The following is a 7233-nucleotide window of genomic DNA, read 5'->3' on the forward strand; positions in this document are numbered from 1 at the left end:
ATGAAAGAGGGAGCTCTTCTTAATATCTTGACACCAAAATCATGTCGATACACCTTACCGACTGCGAGTAAAGCCACCCACGCTTTAACTTGACAGACTGTAGCAGTAACGTGAACGCGATACGCGCGCATGTATTGCTAACTGTATTGCGCATGTATTGCCGACTCATGTTTTGATTTTCTCGATGAAACGGAAGTATTTTATTTATAAGTAATAGATTCCGAAGATGAAAAATTATCAAAAAGTCATGTTTTTCTGTTGTGTTAGTGTTTTTTTTTTGCTCCGCAAATTGACACTTTTAAAAAAAAAGCATTATATCTCAGAGGTTGAATTTTTGAACAAGTCAAGGTTGTATTCGCGTTTTTCACATAAAAACGGTTTCTATAAACGAAAATGGAAAAATTATATTTCAGTGAGGATTCAGAACTTTTGAATAATTTTAGGTTATGTTTTCATTCCACACCGGAAATCTGTCAATCTTGATACAATTTTAAATTAGCTTAACATCTTTTACGATAAATGCTTTATTCTAAATAAAAAACATTGGTAAAATTTACCATCTTAGACAATTTTTTGTTATGTTATGTTGGACATTTTTGTCTTAAAAATTTTGAGCAAAGTAGGTACATTTTTTGCAATGAGATACCCAATGGGCACACAAGTGCTAAGGTTGTCCTATGAACGACTTCTTAAGGACGTCTGCCGATGCCCACTGGGTAGGTAGGTGTTTAACCAAAACAATGAATTTTTAATGAAATATTTCAAGGTTCAACCAATCAGTTTAATATTTACCCAAAAAATTTAACTTTTAACAAAATAGTCTGCTAATCCAAATCAATACTAATACAGCGAAAACCTTGAATAGCCCTCCCTTATATAGCCATTCCGAGAATTGACGCCGCGCCGTAGGTAGGTATTACAGGAACTGCGCCGGGGCGCGTCTGTGGTTGTCACTCAGGCGAGAAATTCAGCGTCAACAAACAAAAGCGGAGCGGGCTACAATGAGTTAGTTCCCACCTACCATCAGCCCCAAAATCGGCGTTATAAAAGAGTTTCACTGTAATATATTGATTAATCTTAAGATGGTGAAAAGAATGCTTTCTAGCTAAAATTATTAATTAATATACATGGCCGAAAACCTTACATCAATAATAGATGAATTTTCATAATAAACAATTACATTTTGAACCACCTATTTAAATTTGTAAGCAAGAAAGGCGATTTTCTCAAAACGCAATTTAATTTTTAATACAAAAAACAAATGTTTAATAAAACCATTAAAGATCTTAAAATTGTTATCCAAAACCCTGAATACTACCCAAAAACACAAGTTTTTAACCAATAATTCAGAATTTTTTACTAAATCGATAGATATTTTGACCTGTAAAGACGAATTTTTTATCAAACAGTAGAATTTTTAAGCAAAAAAGACGATTTTTTAAGAAAAAGCTGTTGAAGTTTCAACCCGAAGAAATGAATTTTTAATCAGAACAATAATTTTTAACCAAATAGTTGAACTGGTACCAAACGCTATCAATTTTCAACAAAAAAATGACTGTCTTCCAGCAGTCAACAACATTTCTTCCTATCGGTTATGACTTCTTTCTACAATCTAACATAAAAGTTTTAAATCCATTTCGAAGCCCTTAAAACACCAGTGAAAATCATTCTCAATACCCACACAAGCCACCTAGGTGCACTCTCGAATTTTGGAGTCGCCAAAAAACCACCCTTACATCAATCGCTATCCACTTTTAAATAGTCTCTTTCAAGAAGGGGAAGTAGAGGATCTCCTAACGAGAAGAGGAGAAAGTATATGAGAAAGAAGTTCGTGAAGGGAGCGAAAGCAATGTTTGAAGTTTTTGAGGGGTGTAAGGGAGGAGGGGGGTTGAATTGTAATAGGCAATTGGTCAGGGGGAAAAAGTTAAAACAAATAGTTGAAAATCAGGAGGTTACCCAAATGTAGGCCGAACAGAAGGCCGATCTGTCCATCGTAGATGGTCTCTTCTTCATTATCTTGGATGGTAGACTGCATCATTTCAGATAGTGTACTTGACAATCTTAGAGGGTCGATCTGATTATCCCATGTATTCTAGTCGGACTAAAGTAGATGGTCAAAGCATGGAGCAGTAATAATGAGACTGATCATGCAGTACAAAACGCCTCGAGTTTTTATTGCGGTAACTGCACCTTTTTGCCCAAGCTCAGGCGTTTCGAATCAGCACTATAGCCAGTTGAGCATACGCACTGTGATCTGCTTTCAATTTTTCCTGCACGAATATTGTACGAGTCAGTGCCGTATTGTCATGCACTGGCATTCTTTGCAGTATAATCAATTAATGATGACATTTTTAATACTTTTAAGCAAAATCAAACCTTTTGGGCATATCAAAAAAGGTTCTACCGCAAACTGAGGGTAGAGTTGCATAATCAGCAAGGCACAGAAGTAACTCTGTTGGAAAACATGACTGACTATTGTACAGGTGTTTGGGAAAAAACAAACAGAAGCAATTTATGCGCTGGGTTGTTCCAACTAAAGAAACCAAGAGTACGCAACTACATCTAAACAGAGCTTACCAACATCATAAATTCAGAAGTTTCAGCGGTTTTTCAAAGGGAAACTAACTGGAAAGCCTCATGTCCAGACACTTTACATAATATCTGGTACTGGTAGCTGACAAGTGTGCATCTTGAGTTGGCAAGGTGTTTCCAGAAGATCATCGCAAGCCCGTGCTTCTACCATGGAACTGCCTCCATTGAATAGAGTAGAACTGCGTCAGCAAACATGTTAGTCGCAGATACCTCGTCCAACTCTGACAGATTTGCAGACCAAATCTGTCGAAAAGGACACTTTTATCTGCTTCGGAAAGCCTCCTTTACTGATTTTATATCATGAATGCGGCTCTTAGGTACGCATAGGTATGCATACGTCTCTTCAACGTTAAGGTGTCTAATAACCCTCATATCTACGAGCTCAGAGTTCTCTGGAAATTCAGCAATTCATATTTACTTCAGATGAATCTTGACACACTTGTCCAATCTAAAGGCCATACAAATATCTTCTGTGTACCTCTCGACGACACTTAAAGCACTCTAAAACGGCCTTGCATCAGTTCATCAATATATAACACATAAGTGACAGTGGCCTTATGCTCACAGTGGTTGGTGTCGCCTCAGAGGCATTCTAGGAGAATTGCGTAGTGCGAGAGTTAGTGGCAGAAGTGTAATGCAAAAGTGTATGGGGTTAATAGGATTAAATCGAAAGCTTTTCAGTAGTCAATTCGGGCCATCGACAGGACGCTCTAGATAGTTTCTTCGTCTTTGCAAACACACCTGCCAATTAGCAGGTTCTCTCAGCAGCCTCATACACTTTTTTGAGCCACGTTCGTACATCTCTGTTCATGGAGTCCCAATTCGGAGCAGCCTTTAACTTATGTCTTCACCTCTGCGGAAGTAATCGATGCATATTTCCACACATTTGTTATGAGGTTGCTGCAAAGCTTCGTGATGCGGGTTATTGTCCTCCTGGTTTTCTCCATTATACGGCTCATTATATACAAGCCAATCGACAAGACATTGTGATGTCTAAGAATAAAGGCGAAAGAAATTGTGTTATCAACATTGGTTGTTCAGGTAACTGGAATTCGCCGGCATGCTATACAACCAAGGTCCATAAGTGTCGCGAGCTAAGGCGGGAAGTAAATTCAATATGATAATAGATTTTCAATTCAATTCAATTCAATATAAATTTCAATTCAATTCAATTCAATATAAATTTCAATTCAATTCAATAAATTTCAATTCAATATATGTCTTTAGGCAATGTACACGCAAAGTATCCGATTCGCTGATCCCGGCTCTTCTTGCTGAATACCTGTCAATCCTTTAGTCATTTTCGGGGAGCGCCTTTCACTTCTAAATAGACTCGTCGAATTCTACTCGTACCACTTGCATTAATAGTCGATAAGGTCAGGGTCACTCATTTTCGTAACGTGATTTCGTGACAGAACATTTGCATTATACCAAGCCTAAAACATATTGAGGTTAAAATGCAGTTCAGCAAAATGCGTTCTGGAAATAGTGTTAATGATTCCCATGTTCTCTGAGGAGTTGGCCTATGTGATGTCGCAGATGAGGGCGCCAAGTTGATCCTAATAATTGATTGTTTACCGCATAATTCCTTGAATAAATCCACGCTCAAAGTAATCTGCTTCTGTTAGAGGATTATTTACGCAAAACGACATGCTGACTGATGTCTGTTTGTGAATCCCAACGATGATCTACTTTATTGCTAAGTTTGGAGAGGATGATCTGGTTCTTTAAATTCATGTAATCTCGCGCCAGATCTCTCTGCGCTTTTACTAAGCAGCAGAGGATAAGACATTTAATAATGTCAACGTCTTTCCTTTATCATTGAAACAGTTCAGTCCAATCGAATGTGAGGATGATTAAGTGCTGACCTTTAGAGTTTTTAAAACTCCCTCATCTTGCATGCAGGTTGAAGAGGTGTACCACTGACCATGACTTCGCATTGACCCAAAATTCTATTACATTGGATCTTAATTTATGTGACAGGGTTTTAAATAAGGAAAATTTTGATCTTTTACAATCTTCGACAAGTCTTTCATCCCATAAAGACTATATATTGACATATATCGAGTTGTTTAACCGTGGTGGTTTTGGAAGTGTTTTAAAAATATTCAAGGATATATAGGGCATATGTAGCATTGTTGTAAATACGGTTTACAAGAATTGATGGCGACCACTGTTATCGCCCACTCTCTTTGTTAAAGGCCTGTCTGTTTTCTCTTCTGAAGCCCGTGCATTGCAAGAGTCGAAACTCTCTTCCGAAAAGTGTTACTGCTACGGGTGGCCATCTCAGAAGCAATCTAATAAGAAGTTTCTTGAAAAGAAAATTTTTTATTTACGTCAAAAAGAACAGAATGGCTGTAATTACGCAAAATAAGTTTATTCAAATCGTTATACCTAGCTCAATCCCATTAGGAAGGCAATATTCATTATCTTGTTGATATAATTCCTTCACAGCTTTGACGTTGGATGTTCCTTAATATCAGACCGTAACGACAACATCGAAGCCACATTCTCGAAGCAATTCCACATTTTCTTTAATGCACGCCATTAGCTGTTCAAATTTGGTTTCCGCATTGTAGAAAACGTACGAAATTGTAAATTTTACATTCTTCCAAAGTCGACGAAACATTAGCGTGAGAGTGTGATGCGCAAAAGAACTCGTCTGACTGTGAACACTTTTGTTAATATTTCGTAGCTGTATTTCTACTATGCTTGGTTGAGATTCTGAAAGACTGATCAAATTTTTGAATAAAGAAAAAATTTCTGAAGAACTTTTCTACACACTTCCCCTATAATAAAATGATAATTCTTTACAAAAAATAAATACACACACATATTTACAATAATAAATGTATAAACGCTTATAGTTACTTACTAATTATGGCAAGTGTGATACATTAACAATAATCGTCTTATATTCGATATGTACCTGCTCGTATCTACTTAATAGTCAATCAACATGAATCTTATTTTTACCTAAATTTGCTGTTTTTATCGTCCTCACAATAATGGATTGTGTTTTGTTTTTGTAGTAAAATATTAAACTCTGATTATTAAAATGAAGTGATTGAATCTAAAAATTTGAGCTTCAGTTCAATAGCTTTCAGAAAAGAATGCTCCTAACTTTTCGTTTAGCCAGTGCCAAGGGTAACATGCATGTAGCCTGGTTGCTAAATCAGGAGTATCAAAACGTAAACAACCAGGGCCGTCTGAACCGTTGTAATGTTGCTGGTTTCACCTGAAAATTACTTTGTATATGTTCTTTGTTTTATTTATTTGTAAACAGTTCTTCCTCTCTTGGAGGAAATATCCATTTATAAAGAAACAGACTATTGAGGCTCGAGCGAGAGCCAACTTATCTTATTTCTTTTCATGTTTTCTTTATTATTTTTTTCTGAAATGTTTCATATTTATACTTATATAAAACGCAATATCATGGGCTGTTCATAGGGAGAAAGAGTATGTTACTCTTGTTAATTCTTTTGGGGTTTTTGTTGTATTACTTTATGAAATTCACCGAGTTTCGAGTACGATAGGGGCATGGAGGAGAGAGTGTTTCCTCCCTGGAGCAACATTTTTCATCAAGGCCCAGCGCTACGAAAAACGAGGAAGCAAGGCGGGTTAAAGTTGCACAGGTGCAGGCGCAACTGTAGGTTGTTCACCGGGGGTTGAATGTGGATGAGATTCCCGCATTTCAAATCCTATACCTGGGGTGATTTAAATTTCACCGTTGAGGATTCGTCGCAGCACCACTATCGCCATCTCTTGGGCAGTAGGGTCCCGAAATCTCCCTCCATACGTCATGACACTGCGACAACGCAGAAGACACATCTCGTCCACCTACGCATGACGGGAGAGATTGGGCAGTCTGCGTGCTGTCCAGACGAGTGAACTGGTTGTCTTTCGTGGTTCGAGCCTCATGTGGGGAAAAGTTTATTGTAATTTTGTGTCTTCAGTGTTCGCCACAGAGTGGTTAAACATCTGATTAATTTTTTTTTTCTAACAAGCGGCTTTAATAGATTTATTTTTCTTGTTTTCTGTGAGTAATCTCTGTTTTTAAATTTATCTAAATTTGTTTTTACTCCAAACGGCGTCAATGGACGCAGAGCTCGTTTTTAACGATTTGTTCCCTCCAGGGCGGAATTTATTCTAGTGTAAAATTGGAATATTCTTTGCTATTTTAAATTTGATATAATGTTTGAGTTGAGGGGTTGACCAACCGTAGCTTATCAAGGATGACAATTTTCTTTTCTCCTATTGAAATCTCGGAGTGTTTTTGTTTGATTGTAGTCGTAATTAGAATAAATTTTGTTACTTATTTCACACAAACTATAACCAGTGTTTTTTTCTATTTTACTTCGAGACCTCTCAAATCTATTTTCTGTAATCATTATTTTCAGGTACCTACGACGCTCTGCCAAAATAATGAGCTTGGGCATTAAAAAAAAGTGCGCCTTTTCGCTCAGAGGCATTGGCAGACTTTTGTCTTTTTTTCTAGTAATAAATCTCTCATGTTATTTTCAAAACAAATGATCTTGTTTCAAGATATCAATTTTTGTTGATAAGTCAAAAATATTCGTCTCAAGACATCAAAAATAGTCCGCTTCTGCCTGAAGAGCTGACTATACAGAATAACTTAAA

Source organism: Belonocnema kinseyi, chromosome 1 (assembly GCF_010883055.1).
Source record: "Belonocnema kinseyi isolate 2016_QV_RU_SX_M_011 chromosome 1, B_treatae_v1, whole genome shotgun sequence".
In the NCBI taxonomy this organism is placed as follows: domain Eukaryota; kingdom Metazoa; phylum Arthropoda; class Insecta; order Hymenoptera; family Cynipidae; genus Belonocnema; species Belonocnema kinseyi.